This window comes from Lepisosteus oculatus, chromosome 13, assembly GCF_040954835.1.
Source record: "Lepisosteus oculatus isolate fLepOcu1 chromosome 13, fLepOcu1.hap2, whole genome shotgun sequence".
Classification (NCBI taxonomy): Eukaryota; Metazoa; Chordata; class Actinopteri; order Semionotiformes; family Lepisosteidae; genus Lepisosteus; species Lepisosteus oculatus.
Window position 1 is genome coordinate 26,424,843 of NC_090708.1, and position 16,659 is coordinate 26,441,501.

Consider the following 16,659-nt stretch of genomic DNA (forward strand, 5'->3'; position numbering starts at 1 on the left):
CCTAATAACTCATCCCCTTAATCAGTTCATCTCTATCCATTATCCTAATCTACAGCACTGTCTGATAGTTAGGCATTATTGTACTAATATAAAGAAACAGTAACGTGTTAACTAGTGTTTGATAACATTGTTGTTAGTACGAGCCGGGGATAATGTCGGCATTTTAGAAACTTTCTATACTGTATGTGCGTGTGACTACCGTGACAAAGAAAAAGGAAAGAGAAAAAGTTATTTCGTGCGCACAAATTAAAGGAAACGAGGGAACGATTTAGTTATTGCGTGCGCACAAATTGTAAATCGTTCCCTCGATACAACTTTTTTTCCTGCTGATTTCCTGTACTCCGTACAGAGGCTCTAATTGATTAATGCAGTATTGCAAAAAAAAATATCAGTACTTGTAAAGAGGACAACACCAGAAATAACTCTTTATAGTAAATTAATAAATTCACCAGAATATCTTCGTTTTCACTTGAATTAAGGCATTATAAATTCAGCAAAATATTTTTCCCTTTCAATTAGTGACTAATCTTGATACAGAAGCAGTGCGCCTGCAGTCATGTCTTCAACAACAGGAGACAGAAACAGTAACCTACCTGCGACCCTCAGCTCAGTTCCACTGTGGAAAGTAAGAGTGTCGCCCTCCTTCCTGGCGCAGTAGTATATCCCAGAATCTTCTGCCGTAACATTGTGGATGAACAGCCTGTTATGAGCTGCCAGAGAGTAATGATGTCCGAAGCCATTGAAGTACCATGCGTCTGTATATGTGGATGACAGGGAGTGCAGGATGGCCAGGGGCAGCTGTCCTGGGCTCTGTCTGTACCAGTGAATACGAGGATCAGTGAGGTCACACTGAAGGGTCACATTCTCTCCTGAATTCACTCTTCTCATTGACAAAGAGATGACTGGGAGACAGCAGAACAGCAGATCTAAAACAGTCATTTAAAAGGGATTGGAAAGGCAAAATTCTTTTTTATTTCAATTTAGAAATACAATATTTTTATTTAGATAGAGTAATTATTGTTGTCAGCTCTTGTGTTCCATTAATACACTCTTAAAAGTCTTTATTCTTGAACATTTTGATCGTCATTAAGATTTTATTAATAATGATTGATACATTCTTTAAAATTATTAATTTTAAATATGAATTATTGTTTATAATTATGAATTACTACTCACACACTAACGTCAGGCCCAAACTCTTTAGACTTTCCATTGCTCCTGTAGTGACTCTCTATGTGAATAATTACTGTATAGCTGCTCAGCCGATAAGCAGGTTCTCTCCCTCAGCAGAGATCAGTACAGGGCTACTGATATCACCTCACCTCAGGAGCGACAGAGGGGAAGATCAACAGCTCCTCGTCACAGAGCGGCCTTCACTCTGACCACACAGACATTGTGAGATCTGGCCTCTTCATGATGGGTGAATCATATCAAATGTTAAAGCCTACAGTTTTTCTTGAGCAATATTTTCATTTTTTTAACCTTTTTGATCAGGAACAGGAAGAGAGCACTAAACACTCTACCTTATCTTTTGATTTTAAATACAGCAGTATTTTTAAATTTATCTTGGAAAGCTGCAGTATGGACTGAGGTCCATTGCTGTTCTCTGTGCAACTTCTTGTTGCAACTCTTTAAATGAAGGAAACAAAACCAAACTACATTGAGGGTACAGTATTTATTACCAAGATGAAAAATGTACAAGGCTGAGCCTTGTACAGTACATAGCTTTTTTAAAGTTTTAAAGTCAAATTCTTTACATTGCTGAGACATGTGATGAGAAGACCGATATTGAAATTACACGGAACACAGACACATTTTCCATTGTTGTGAACTGTGTAAAAGAGAAAGATTCCAGAGTCTTCCATGCAGTCCGGGCTGCTGCAGTTCAGACAGGAGACTACCTGGAGCAGAAGGATCTATTTCACATTCAGTCACAGTCACTGTAGGAGGAAGTGCAGTGCAGGAAAAAGCTGGTAGACAAGAGACAGCCAGTTCCCAGAATTCAGCAGAGACCCAAGTGCCTGCTGGGTACACACAGTACCAGTCATTAGGATCACATAGTCCGCTCAGTCCAAATCCTTCCCTCCTGAGGACTCCCTCCTCTGCGTATTCACTCAACCTCACACTTCCCCTCTGATTCCTGTGTGTCCTGTGCTGTTGTGGGAGACTCTGAACCCCCTGTGTTGACTTTCAGAGGGATTGTAGAGTTCTGGATTGCTGTAGAGCAGCCAAGTCTCCTGTAGCAGAGATTAGACACTGATTACACACTGATGGAGCTCTGTATTGATCATTGTAGGAACAGCACAAGCACTGGCAGCACAAAGGCGATGTGTATCACACACTGAGTCCTCTTCTCTATGGAACCGCAGGTCAGAGAGTAAGGCTGGGGCCAAATTGTGCAGTTTCCTGTGTTTCATATAGAAGTTATTATTTCTGACAGAGAGATGATGGCAACATTTGCAAATGAGTTTGGTGAAAAGGGAAATGCAGTAGATTCTTAATGAGGAATGTTTAAGAGCATGCATACAACAATGAAAAAATAAAACACAGTGACTTGAATCTGTCTTGTGCTACACAGCAAGACCATCTCCTCTGTGCTTCTGTCTCTTCTTCTCTTCTTCCAGCTGTGTCCTCCTGCTGTGCAGCTCCAGAGTGGCAGCTCTGCTCTACTGTGTCCTGTGCTGATGCTGAGTCCCACAGACCTCATACACTGCAGTGTCCCTGTGAGAGAGCTCTTGCAACACGGGTAAGAGGTCACTGTCACACAGGACACTGAGGGCGATGGGCTAACACACTGATTCATCAAGCAAGCAAGTGATAAAGCTATTAAACTGAATTCATTGTGTAAAAATGCTAATCTCTATCTTAAAGAACAGTATAATGTCACTATAAGGCCATATTATAAAAGCAGTAGAAACATGACGTTACATATGAAATAAAATTACTTTTCTGAAAATATTTTTTTTAATTAAACACGACATGCATTCATTTAAGAACATGTTATGCGAATCTAACAAAAACACATGTACAAGATATAAATTTAAAACGAAGCAATTTCCATCAGACTAATAATATGCAAGCCCAGACCCCACTCAGCCTGGCAGCCCAGAGACACAGGCAGTGTGTGAGGACTGATCCCCACTGCTCACCTGATAGTCTCCTTCAGCCCCCACAGCCTCTCTGCTCTCCTTTCGCACCTGAGTCTCAGGGTGCTGCTGGAGCTGGGATCTCCCCCCTGTAACAGAGGAGCAGATGAACCCCCATCAGGCCTGCTGCACAGGCTGTCCTCCAGTCTCTCTGCAGGACTGTGACCCCAGGACTGTACCACCTCTCCCCACACAGAGTGACCCCAGGACTGTACCACCTCTCCCCTTACAGAGTGACCCCAGGACTGTACCACCTCTCCTCTCACAGAGTGACCTCAGGACTGTACCACCTCTCCTCTCACAGAGTGACCTCAGGACTGTGACAGCCAGCAGCCTCCTCTCTGGTCACTCTGCTCAGCTGCCCTGCTGGGGCCCAGTGCTGACGCTCTATCAGCAGCTCACAAATAGCCACACAGTGAAGAAACAGGCAGCAGGAGAAACCACACGGCGCTACCATGTGACTGAAGAGAGAAGCAGGCTGGTGGAAACCGCAGGTAGAAGGCCTGCTCAGTGGTTATTGCTTGTTTAAAAAAAGCAGCTTTGTTCTAAAACTTCTGGCTTGAGACCTGCAAATACAGGATGGAGGCTGTTGTAACTACAAAGTCTAATTATGTTTTGATAATTGTAAGTCGCCCTGAATGAATTGTCAGCGCACTGTGTGAATAAAAGTGAAGCATCAATAGAACTGGCTTGTTGACATTAAAATAACAAAGACATTTGGGGGCTTATCCGGCAGAGCAGAGCAGACCCACTGTCCGAGGGGAAAAAGAAAAATCCCCTGAAAGAGAACCATTTCAAAATCCTGCGGGAGACAGGGGCACCCTCCTCTAGGGCTCAGGACAAAGGAGACGAGGAGCCCCAGAGGAGCAACGGGTTGAAAATCCTCCGCGAAAGAGCTGCCGATAGCCCACTCAACACAGATGGGGAGAACTGTGAGACCCCCTGTGAGAACAAATTGGAGGAAGGAGTAGGCCCAGCCAGAGACGTCCCTTTCTAACCCTCAGCAAGACCAGGAGGGAGCCCAGTGTGCCCAGTCTCCAAATGACAGACGTTACATTTAAGGCAAGTTTAAGACTTTAATCTATCACTGCTGTCCGGGTAAGCTATAAGCAATACTGGCAAAGCCTTTTAAAACTCCACCATGCCAGTGAAATTAACATTCATGTGTACTAATGTCAGGGGGCTAAGAGACAGAGTGAAAAGACAAGAAGTTTTGTACTACTTGGCCTCTGTGCTGCTCTCAGTATGTTTCTTACAGGAAGTCCACCTGTGGGATGCAGGTGACAAGCGGGAGTGTAGGCTGGAGTGTAGGAGGAGTACGCTCTTCTGGAGTGGGAATCTTCCTGGGACATCGAGACATGAAGCTGAGCGTCACGTTCTCCGTGGTGTGGTGGTCGCAGACATCGACTGGAGAGGCCAGAAGCTGAGAGTGATTAACATCTACGTTCTGACGGAACCCTTGGAACGGAAGGAAATGCTCACTGACCTGGCCAGCTCCTGCTCAGGAGTACCCACTGCAGGCCAGGTTCAGATTAGTGCTGAATGGAATGCTCTTAAAGTCCATCTGGAGAGGTAGATGTACCGAGTACCGAGAAACAGGATGTGTCAGGCGGTTGAGGAAAGGGGGAGGGACATGCCACATTGCACCTCCACTGCATCTGATTATGCAGCCTCAGTCAGGAGCTGCAGGACTCGATAAGCCTCAAGTACCAGTTCATCGTCAGGCTATGGTTCTCCATCCTGATGAGGCCCCTAATCCAGTGGTCAAACACTGGACCAAAAGCAGAAAAGCAACCAAAAACCTAAACCCATGCTGTCAACTGGAGCCAGTGACAGAAGCCTACGAGACAGCCAGAGCTCTGTACCGACCACAGGGCCCTGTACAAAGAGGTGAAAGAGCAACAGGTCACTGGAGAAACGCTGCGGGTTCCCAGAGAAATCTGGAAAAGGATGCTGTCAATGGAACTGGACAACAAACTAAAGGACCTGATGGATGGCCGTGCACCAGAGGCTGGCGACCAGAGAGGTCCTTTACATGCACTCAATCATCAGGAATCCACATTGCCCCCGGGACACATGTTTCATGGAGGAGACGCAGGAGCATGCGTTCTGGAGCTGCCCCTTCACAAGGTGGTGTGGGGCAAGACTATGCAACACCTGAGAGTGGAAACAGTGCTAAACTATCAGTTCATCCTGCTGAGGCTGGCACTAACCAGATTGGATAGAAGGACACAGTACCCGCCATGGGTGCTGGTGTCCCTCAGATCTCCCTCACAGAGTGACCCCAGGACTGTACCACCTCTCCGCTCACAGAGTGACCCCAGGACTGTACCACCTCTCCCCTAACTGAGTGACCCCAGGACTGTACCACCACTCCCCTCACAGAGTGACCCCAGGACTGTACCACCTCTCCCCCTCACAGCAGCGGCCACACTGCAGTGCAGGAGCACAGAGAGGACTCCCAGCACTGCCCACAGGACTGGACACTGACAGCAGGGCTGGACCACAGCTGCACTGCCTGAGGACAGACAGGGCCAGGATCTGTGCTGACCAGTACAGTGGACAGTGGGAATGGGAGAGACTGAAGAGACATCGGACGATTTTAGACAGACAGACTGAGGGACAGAAAGATAATCTAACAGTCATCTGAAACAAATACCAGACGTTTTAACCATCAAGACAGAATGAATATTTTCACAATAATTTTATTTTAAAATATTTTTGGTACTAGATTTGAAGATTTTAACATTTTTCTTTCAAAAATCACAGATAGAGTAGGCTGTGTAGCAAAGACCAGTGGGTTTAAAATGTCCAAATTAACTTGCAAAAATTATAGTTATCATTTATAGCAAAAAAAAAATTAAATCCTACGTCCTGTCAAACACAAACATTAGTGTCTTCTATCTCAGATGGTCTGGAAACTGATTTCCTGAGAGTTAGAGGTTTTGAAGATAAAATAAAAGATTTAGACTGCTAATTAGGCACAAAAAAATCAGAGCAGGGAAGGTGTGACAGTGAAAAAATAAGAAATCCAGATAATATTTTTAGAAATTACATTCTCAAACATATAATAGTTACTTAAAATAAATGTGCAGTGTTTTATGTCTTTAATAAGAGACTTTATATTTTTATATCTTTTTAATCTGTGTAATGTTTCGTTCACTTCTGACATTTACTTAAATTTCAGTAAAATTAATGTTTCCTGGGCCTTAATTAAATAAAGATTAATTAAGTGGGGATAGTGATATCAGCATGTATCAGTATTCTGAGGCTGTTTCAAGGACCAGAGAGAAACCCTTCATTTTAAGATATATACTGCATCAGCCTTTGTGATCTTGTTGCCTGTTGTCGAACAGTGTTTCAAAGTTCCAAATTCTTTCTGCCTTTTTTTTCGTCAGCTTTGTATCACAACTGGATCAACTGGATCAATGCCTCAGTGAAGAAATGAATTTGAAACTAAGACACTTACTGTGCTGGGCAAAACCAAATCTTCTTATTCTGAAATTTTCTTGAAGGCATAAGATTGTCTTTTCAGGGTTGTCTTATGCACATACACACAAGACATGAAAGCATTCATATTCTAAGAAGAATTATTTGTTTAAAGATGTCATCCTATTTCAATCAAATACTGTACATCTGCTTTTGATTGTTCAACTTGCATAACAAATGATCTGTCTTTATGTATTACAGGTTTTGCTAGATTTGGGGATATTCTGTGTTCTTAGAGATATAGAACACTCTTAGACTCTCACAGCAAAGAACAGAACTTCTGCTTACAGGTCCTCTCTGAAATTAATTATAATGAAGGCTGTTTGAAAGAATATTGAAACCAGCCTCTACAGCCTGCCAGCCTATACTTGAGTGCTTAGTATACAGCTGACATCTAAAAGTGAAAAAAATAATTAGTTTGTTTTTTATCTATGAGGAAAATCCAATAAAATAAGAAAATTGTTATTTAGTAATTGTTCTGTGTATATATAACTGGAGGACTGAAGAAAACAAAACTTTTACCTTTATTTTGATCAGTTCTGTCAGGACCTATAGAGAAGACAGAATCTTTTAAAACTACAGCTATTTGAAAAGATATTGAAACCAGTCTCTATTGCCTGCCAGCCTATACTGGTGTGCTTGTATACAGCTGACATCTAAAAGTGAAAAAGTAATTACTTAGTTGTTTTTTATCATTGAGGAAAATTCAGTAAAATAATAAAATAGTTATTTACTAATTGTTCTGTACATATAAGTGGAGGACCTTAAGAAAACAACACCTTTACCTTTATTTTGATCAGTTTTGTCAGGACCTGAAGAGAAGACAGAATCTTTTAAAACTACAGGAAGGATGCAGTCTTCAGAAATCTTGGATAACCAATTTGTCTGGACATTTAGAACAATATCAAAGGAAAATAAGCATATTTATTTAAAGAAATGTAAATGTTTGGAAATAAACCCAGTCATTTGGATTTAAAAATGCTACTTATTTTTTCTGTTAAAAATGATTTTTAATTAAGATTTTTATATACAATACAAAGCAAACTGGTAAAGTACAGTGCTAGTGAGAAAGTAATGAATGAGGTTACCAGTACCATTGATTGTCAGAATGAGTTCACCTGTAACACAATTGAAAAATTGTTTTGAAATCAACAAAACAATGTATTCTGTTTTTTTTTAAAAAAAACGACTGGAAAAATTCACAGCCATGTTTTTATGTTTTGAATTCTGAATTGTCTCTTATTTTACATGATTAACACAGAAAGCTTTTTAAGTTTAGTTGTAATTACACATACAGTAAATATGAGTCCTAACTGATTCAAGTCCAGTGTCAGTTTGAAGTGAAAGAGTTGTCTTTCCAGTACTGTTGATCCTCAACATGGTGCCATTGCTAAACATAAGAGCGTCGTTCTGAGCATCATTCTCTCTCCTAGCGCAGTAGTATATTCCTGAGTCCTCATGGGAAACATTATGGATGGACAGGCTGCTGCTTGGTCCCAGCAAATGTCGTCTCCCAAACCCATTGTAGTAGAGGGCCATGTGATATTTGGGTCTCACAGTCTGCAGTATGACCAGTGGGGACTGGTCTGGCTGCTGTCTATACCAGTACGTGTGAATCCCTTTGAAAGGACACTGGAGAGTCACAGTCTCCCCAGTGTGAGGAGTCAGTGACACACAGTTAACAAACAGGCTGCAGAAAAACAAACCTGCAACCAAAATTAAATCGTTTCATTTTCCAACTTGTCAAACAAAACTTTTTTTTTAAATGACAAAGATCAATATTTATACATCTGGAGATGAGGAATGTAATGTAAAAATGGATTTGAGGATTTGCAGTCTTTTAAAAATTGTTAAACACCTAACTCTCTAAACTACTTGTTTTACAAATCCTTCAATAACACCATGCTTTTTCCTTCTTCAATATCTTCAGGATTTTCTCCCCATACTCACGCGCGAGGTAAAGACCAGTTTTCATCTTCTTGCAGTTTTTCATCTTCTCTGTTTGAATCATGTCTGCTTTCAGAGTGTCAAGAGATCACTCCTCTCAGTGCTGATCGGTACTGACTCTGCCTGCAGTAGAAACCGCCTTTCTGTGAAACCAGCAGAGGAAGTTTAGACACGCTGTGTCCGACATTCTTCTGCTCTGGCATTGAGCACACAGGCTCTGCTCTTGTTCAGATCAGGACATCTCCATTGGAGTTACCTTATATACAAGCATTTCTCTCACTGATGGACACTCAGGTCTGTATGATTGCATCTCCGAGTATAAAGCATGTATCATGAACTGAGCATCTGGATGATCTAGAGTCTTCAAGTTTTTGTATCATTTAAGTTCTGTTACATGACTACTGTAATTATTTCATTTGCATTCTAATATAACCAGGTGTGAAGATGTTTTAGAACAAATAACTGCACTTTTACTGAATTAGGTTAATTGCTTAATGGACTACTCAGGTTGAAACAAAAACCACCAGATACCAGGCACTCAACGAACTTAGCTGGTATAAATGAGTAGTTCTGTTCTGTTGGGTGTGCTTGAAGAATCCTTCCAGACCAGGAATCACTGACCATTCCACATAATCCTCTCTGTTCAAGACAAAAAGGATCCAGATCCTCATACTTCTGAGCCCAGGAGTGGATCTGCTGCTCTTCTCTGGACTGATTCTAGAGCAGCAATGTTATTTCAATTACTTGACATAATTGAACAATATACTGAATGACCCCGAACTGGTGTATTATACAATATTAACATAACATCCCTTGATTTCAATTGTACACTGTTAACTATATATCATAAGTTTTGGGTTGCCTCTTTAATTGCTTCCCTACATTGTCTATAAGATGTAAGTGATTTCACGGATATTTCTTCCTTCCTCCCGATATGTGATATCTTTATGGTGAGCAGACACATACTGGAAAGACGAGGTATCAGACACTCTCTTACAAAAGAGCTTTATTTTCTTTCGGAATATTACATTTCAGGTTATGAATCTGTTAGTATCTGCAATCCCTTCACATTCAAATAATGATTGCAGATACACAAGTATCTGATCAGCTTTTATTGCAACACTGTGACCATGACCTTGTGAAATATAAAACACAAATTCAATCCGGTCCCTAAAACTGGGTCTACATTCAGTTTGAATCACTTCTCCTGTCTACATGAAAAGCTGTCTTGAGAAAAGCACAGAGACAGTGGTTTGAGCGTCACAGATGAGAGGAGACAGTGTCGTGGTTGATAACTGGGTGTTTAATGTCCACTGTTAAAAACACTCCAGTCATCTCATAAAAGAAAGAAGCAGCGCCTTCTGTTGACAGGTGGAATCAATGGCTCAATTTCTGACTTAAATTTTCTGCAGCGTCAATTAAGGAGGAATCTGAACAGCTCTGTAGACTGTAGATCAGTATAACCGAATAAGATCATTAGTGCGGCCCTGTTTCTGCTGCGTTCTCAGAGTGCTACACAGCAAGAACATCTCCTCTGCGCTTCTGTATCTTCTTCTCTTCTTCCAGCTGTGTCCTCCTGCTGTGCAGCTCCAGAGTGGCAGCTCTGCTCTACTGTGTCCTGTGCTGATGCTGAGTCCCACAGAGCTCATACACTGCAGTGTCCCTGTGAGAGAGCTCCTGCAACACAGGTCAGAGGTCAGTGCTGCTGTCACACAGGGGCTGAGAGGACACTGAGGGGAAGGGCTAACACACTGATTCATCAAGCAAGCAAGTAAGTGTAACGATTCTTGTCGTTTCCACCCTTGCCACACCTGCCCTGCCAGTTCGTCCCTCACTGCCTGGGCGTGAACACGGTCTCTGGCATCACGCAACAGGGAACTTGTCAGCTGAGCTAAAGGAGAACTCCCACAGCCCTGACGGATGAGATCCCTGTTATACGCAGTGGGGTGTTCGTTACATAAGCAAGCTACTAAACATTGTGTAAAAATGTTAATTTCTATCTTAAAGAACAGTATAACATCACTTTAAGGCTATACTAAAAGTAGTACAAACATGACATTACATATGAAATAAAGTTACTTTTCTGAAAATACGTTGCGTATGAAACAAGCTTTTTTAAATTAAATACGGCATGCATTCATTTAAGAGCCTGTTATATGAACCTAACAAAAACACATGTACAAGATATGAATTTAGAATGAAGGAGTTTACATCAGTCTAATAATCTGCAAGCCCAGACCCCACTCAGCCTGGCAGCCCAGAGCCACAGGCAGTGTGTGAGGACTGATCCCCACTGCTCACCTGATAGTGTCCTTCAGCCCCCACAGCCACTCTGCTCTCCTTTCGCACCCGAGTCTCAGGGTGCTGCTGGAGCTGCGATCTCCCCCCTGTAACAGAGGAGCAGATGAACCCCCATCAGTTCTGCTGCACAGGCTGCCCTCCAGTCTCTCTGCAGGACTGTGACCCCAGGACTGTACCACCTCTCCCCACACAGAGTGACCCCAGGACTGTACCACCTCTCCCCTTACAGAGTGACCCCAGGACTGTACCACCTCTCCCCTTACAGAGTGACCCCAGGACTGTACCACCTCTCCCCTCACAGAGTGACCCCAAGACTGTACCCACCTTTCCCCCGCACAGAGTGACCCCAGGACTGTACCACCTCTCCCCTCACAGAGTGACCCCAGGACTGCACCACCTCTCCCCCTCATAGAGCCACCACAGGACTGTACCAACTCTCTGCTCATAGAGTGACCCCAGGACTGTACCCACCTCTCCCCCTCACAGCAGCAGCCACACTGCAGAGCAGCAGCACAGAGGACTCCCAGCACTGCCCACAGGACTGGACACTGACAGCAGGGCTGGACCACAGCTGCACTGCCTGAGGACACAGGGACAGGATCTGTGCTGACCAGTACAGTGGACAGTGGAAATGGGAGAGACTGAAGTGACTCTGTAAGATTTTAGACAATCAGACTGAGGGACAGAAAGATAATCTACCAGTCATCTGAGAGGAATTCCAGAGGTTTAAACCATCAAGCCAGAGAGAGAGAATAGTTTCACAATAATTTTGTAGACACACAAATGGACTGAAGGTCTACAACAGTTGCTTTAGAGGACATGTTTTTAACCAGCATGGCAGAGAGACAGAGTACACCTAAGTGCAAGAATTTCTTTTTAAAGCAAAATGTTTTTTGGCTACTAGATTTCAAACTTTAACACCGTTTTCTGTCTAAAATCAGAGCTGAATTAACATAATTAATTTAAAAAATAAAAGCGTTAAAAAAAATAGTTGAATACTAAGGCCTGTCGAGCATGAACTTTACTGTCTCCCTTTCACAGACTGATGATCTGAAATCAAACTGATTTCCTGCAGAGTTAGAGGTTTTGAAACTAAAACCAAAGATTTAGACAGTCTAAATCTTTGACTGATTTAAATCAAAGATTTAGACTGTTAATTAGGCACAAGGAAAAGATCAGAGCAGCAGGGAAGGTGTCAAGGTGAAAGAATAAGAAATCTAGATAATATTTTTAGAAATTACATTCAAAACTGAAAAACAGTTATTTTTATTACTCAAATTTGTATTTGAATGACTTTCATGAGAGATTTGAATCTTTTATATCTGTGTAATGTATCCTTCACTTCTAAATTTTGCTTAGATTTCAGTTAAATTAATGTTTCCCTAAGATTAATTAAATTGAGATTAATTAAAATAGTGTTATTACCACAGATACTCACATCACTATGTTTCAGTATTCTGGTGCTATTTCAAGGCCCAGAGAGAAACCCTTCATTTAAGATATATACAGTACCAGCTGTAGTGATCTTGTTGCCTGTTGTTGAACAGTGACATTTCAAATTCTTTCTGCTTTTCTTTCATCTGCTTTGTACCACAACTGGATTAATACCTCAGCAAAGAAATTAACTCAAAATTAAGTGTGAAATTAAGTTAGATTTAATGCACTGTGCAAAAAGAAATGCTCATTATCTGTAATCCAGAACATCTGAAAACATAAGATCGTCTTTTCAGGTCTGTCTCATACACAGACATACCAGACATGAATGTATCCATAGTCTATGAAGAAATATTTGTTTTAAAAGGTTTCATCCTTTTTTCCATCAAATACTTCTTCTTTTGGTTGTTTGATTTGCATAACAAATGACCTGTCCTTTATATCGTAACAAGTTGTGCAAGATTTGGGGATGTTATGCATTCTTAGGGATGTGCTGTAAAACATTCTAAAAATCTCACATCAAGGAAGAGATCTTCTGTTTGCAGAATACTCTGAAATTAATAGGTATAATGAAGCTTGTTTAAAGAATCATTCAAATCAGCCTCTATAGCCTGCACCAACACAAAATATCTGTGGGCCTGTAGTGGTGTGTTAAGTATAAGGCTGGCATCAAAAAGGGGGAAAATAATCACTTTTGGGTTTTTTTTTGCTATCTTGGAATTTCAATTAATCAATAACATAGTTATTTACAGATTATTCTGTGCATATAAAACTAGAGGACTGCAGAAAACAAATGTTTTACTTTTGTTTCTATCACAATTTGTCTGTACAGATGTTTCTATCTGTACTCTGTACAGAAGACATAGTACAGTCCTGTAGGACATCACTACAGCAGTGATGCAGTCTTTGGAAACCTTTGATAACTAATTTATCCGGACATTTAGAAAAAATATCAAACAGAAATATGCTCATTTTAAATTAAAGACGTCAAATTTTCCGAAAAAAGGGAAATGATCTTTATTGTTTGGATTTAAAAATACAACTTTTGTTTTCTGTTAAAAATTATTTTGTTAAAAAAGTTACAAAGCAAACTAGTTAAATATAGTATCTTATATAGTATAGTACCATCTTTTTTATGAATTACGAATTATGAAATGTCTCTTATTTTACATGATTAATTCAGAAGTTGAATTATTAATCCAACTGAGGCTTTAATTACACATACTGTAAATATAATCCCTAACTGATTAAAGTTTTGTGAGAAGACAGAGGGTGATCTTACCGGTACTACTGATACTCAGTGTGGTGCTGTTGCTGATCACAAGAGCTCTGTTTGGAGCGTCGATCTCTCTCCTAGCACAGTAGTACATTCCTGAGTCCTCATGGGAGACATTATGGATGGACAGGCTGCTGTCTGGCCTCAGTGAATGTCGTGTCCCAAACCCGTTGTAGTAGATGACTGTTTGAGATTCAGGTCTCAGAATCTGCAGTATGACCAGTGGGGACTGGTCTGGTTGCTGTCTGAGCCAGTAGGTGTGAATCCCTTTGAAAGGACACTGGAGAGTCACAGTCTCCCCAGTGTGAGGAGTCAGTGACACACAGTTAACAAACAAGCTGCAAAAAAACAAACCTGCAACCGAAATCAAACCGTTTCATTTTCCAAGTTGTCAAACAAAACATTTCTTAAAAAGACAAAGATCAATGTTTACACTTCTGGAAATCAGAAATGAAATGTAAAAATTGATTTGTAGGTTCTGTAGTCTTTTTTTTTGTAAACACCTAACTCTCTACACTACTTGTTTTACAAAACCTTTAGTAACACCCTGCTTTTTCCTTGCACAACATAATTCAGTTTTTATTATGCAAGGGTCAGAAAGAGCACCCCTTGCTGTGTGTACATGGCAGATCTCCTTCCTTCTCTCTGCAGCAGAAATGAGTGAAGCCCAGTAAAGATTTTTCCCCCATACTCACTTGTGAAGACCAGACTAATTTTCATCTTCTTGCAGGGATTAGTAAACATTTTTAAATGACGTCTGCTTTCTGTGTGTCAAGAGAGCACTCCTCTCCGTGCTGATCGGTACTGACTCCGCCTGTAGTAGAAATTGCCTTTCTGTGAAATGGGCAAAGGAAGTTTAAACAAACTGTCGACACACTTCTGCTCTGGCAGTGAGCACACAGGCTCTGCTCTTGTTCAGATCAGGACTTCTCCATTGGAGATACTTAATATACAAGCATTTCTCCCACTGACGGAAACTCAGATCTCAAAGTATAACGAGTGTGTGACAAACTGAACTTCTGGATGACCTAGTGTCCTGAAGTTTTTATTTTATTTGAACTCTGTTACATGACTGCTGTAATTATTTCATTAACAGAATAATCTAACGAGACCTGAAGGTGTTTTATAACAAACTGTACTCTACTGAGTTGTATTTTTAGAAAAAATGTTTATGTTTATGTGTAAAATATGTTTATGTCTGATAAAGAAATTAATTAGGTTAATTGCTTAGTGGACTACTCAGGTTGGATCAAAAACCACCAGACACAAGGCCCTCAACAAACTGAGCTGGACACCTCTGGTATAAATGAGTAGTTCTGTTCTGTTAGGTGTGCTTGAAGAATCCTACCAGACCAGGAATCCCTGCCTCTCCCTCAGGAATTGAGTCTTGATCCTTCAGTCTGTCAGGAAGAGACTTTCTGATTCTTCTGAGCCCAGGAGAGTATCTACTGCTCTTCTCTGGACTGATTCCAGAGCAGCAATGTTTTTTATTACTTGGTGTCTCAAAATCGTGCACTGTTCTGAATCAGAAAAGGAAAAGGTTTATTCCGTGCTGAAAAGAGAAGAAAAAAAACACAACATTTTGACTGTGGAGCCTTCTTCGGGCGTGTCCTCCACAGCCGAAACGTGTTTCTTTTCTTTTCTTTCCAGCCATGAATAAACCTGTACTTGCTCCTTTGCAGCCTACGCATGGTGACACAGCCATCTGCTTGCACTATTCTAAATGACCCCTAACCAGTGTATTATACAATATTAACATAACATCCCTTGTTTTAGAATATACGCTGTTAACTATATATCATAACGTTTGGGGCGCCTTTTTAATTCCTTTCCCACATTGTCTGCAAGAAGTAAACAGTCTCATGTAAATGTCCATTTTGCTCTAGATATGTGATATCTTTATGATGAGGAACAAGTTATAGGTTTATTCCATGCTGAAAAAAAAGAAGAAAGAGAACACAACGTTTCGGCCGAAACTAAAATTATTCTGCAGCTAGGATCACACATTCTCCCTTCCCTTAACGACAGACTACTGTTCTTTTAAATTTTCTCCATTCATTGGAAGTTTCATTTCACACCTCTCTGCACCCATTCTGACTTCACACCTCTTGATTGGCCTCTCTTTCTGTCCCCTGCTCCCGCCTCTCACTCCTCCTCCCTCCCAACCTTTGTTCTCCCACTACTTTACCTTTGTCTACTGCCCTGTCTCTCTCACACCTGAAGAAGGCTCCACGGCCGAAGCGTTGTGTTCTCTTTCTTCTTTTTTTCAGCATGGAATAAACCTATAACTTGTTCCTTTGCAGCCTACGCATGCTGACGCAGCTACCCACCTGAATCTTTATGATGAGCAGACATATACTAGAATGACAATGTGTCAGAGACTCCACCCCAGCTGTTATTTCTGCTGGTTACATCTTAGGTAACACGTGTTAGTAGCAGCAAACCCTTTGCATTCAATTCATGATGAAATCAAGCAGAAAATGTTACAAATACACAAGCATTTGATGTGTTGTTTTTTTTTTTATCACTGCGACATTTTGACCATGCCCCTGTGATATCTGAAACACAAATTCAATCCAATCCCTGAAACTGGGGTCTTCATACAATTGATACATGAATACCTTCTCCTGTCTACGTGAAAAGCTGTCTTGAGAAAAGCCGTGGTTTGAGAGTAACAGATAAGAGGAGACAGTTCTCTGATTGAGTGGTAGGTGTTTAATATCAGCAGTTAGAAACACTCCATTCGTCTGATAAAAAAAAACAGCGCTCTCTAGAGACGGGTGTGCTCAAAGGTTCAGTTTGTGAGGTGAATTCTTCGGTTGCCATTAAGGAAGAATAATAATTACACGCTTTACAGGTAATGGACTCCCCTCCACCACCAACAATGTGCAGAATCCACCTGGCTCTGTGGATCCTGACAAGTTCATCATTGCGGCCTGTTTCTGCTCAGTTTTGATTATAAATAATGCCACATATATAAAACAAGTATAGATTTTTTTTTTAGTTTGTCTGTTAAGGGGTATAAGTACACTATGAAAATCATTTCAAAAGTACTGTAGAAATAAT

At 41.0% G+C, this 16,659-nt stretch overlaps 1 long non-coding RNA gene across 2 annotated transcripts; it reads right to left on the reverse strand.

Moving 5' to 3' along the window:
- Positions 1-1,656: 1,656 nt before the first annotated feature.
- LOC138242208 (uncharacterized) lies at positions 1,657-14,424 on the reverse strand. 2 transcript variants are annotated; one of them, XR_011191466.1, is made up of 6 exons: positions 14,289-14,424; positions 13,600-13,947; positions 8,586-8,725; positions 5,554-5,664; positions 3,150-3,235; positions 1,657-2,237 (listed from the first exon to the last, which is right to left on the reverse strand). It is a non-coding gene; the product is annotated as an uncharacterized lncRNA (long non-coding RNA). The 2 variants fall into 2 exon arrangements; XR_011191467.1 differs by lacking the exons at positions 1,657-2,237; positions 3,150-3,235; positions 5,554-5,664; positions 8,586-8,725; positions 14,289-14,424 and adding exons at positions 9,868-10,259; positions 10,884-10,969; positions 11,355-11,463 and having other exon boundaries at positions 13,600-14,270.
- Positions 14,425-16,659: the final 2,235 nt, after the last annotated feature.